Genomic DNA, 715 nt, shown 5'->3' with positions numbered 1-715 from the left:
AGTCACCATCCCTTGAGGCATTTAAAAGAGGTGAGACGTGGCACTTAGGGACATGGTTTAGTGGTGGGCTTGGCCATGCTAGATTAATGTTTGGACTCGATGATCTTAAAGGTATTTTCCAACCTAAACGATTCTATGATTCTATGGCTCAGCATCGTAGTCTCTTTTTTTTCCCTTAAACTAAATGTAGTGTTTCTATTCTTTCTTACTTTATGTTTCTTGAAAAGATACATTGCCTTTGGTTTGCAGAAGCATATAATGCAAATCTGTTGTTCTGTGGAATTGTAACCTTTGTTACAGGGTTACTTGTAAGAGCAGTGAGACATGTATAGGTATGAAGCAGATGCTGAAGAGAAAAGATGGTTTGTGCTGCATCTTTTCTTTCAAGTGATGCTGACTTCCACAGTGATTCTTTAAAATGTGCCTTCTTTTGAATTGTTCTCTGAAAATCCATCTGACCATCATGTATTTTAATTAACGGTGTTTGTTTTTTCATTTAGTTGAAAACCGATAATTTGCTATTGAGAAAACAAGGTCACATTTGGCAAACAGTTTGGGTAGATCCTGGCCAAGGCAGATGGTCATGGTAGATTATTTTGAGAAGGCTGTCCATCTCTTTTGTGTGTTATTCATAGATAGAAATTTAAATAGCAGAGCCACAGCATGGAGTTTTTATGGTCTTTGTTTGGGTATTTATTTATTTTTTCAGGCCCCG

This window comes from Cariama cristata, unplaced genomic scaffold, assembly GCF_000690535.1.
Source record: "Cariama cristata isolate BGI_N322 unplaced genomic scaffold, ASM69053v1 scaffold33449, whole genome shotgun sequence".
In the NCBI taxonomy this organism is placed as follows: domain Eukaryota; kingdom Metazoa; phylum Chordata; class Aves; order Cariamiformes; family Cariamidae; genus Cariama; species Cariama cristata.
This window is presented reverse-complemented; position numbering follows the sequence as displayed.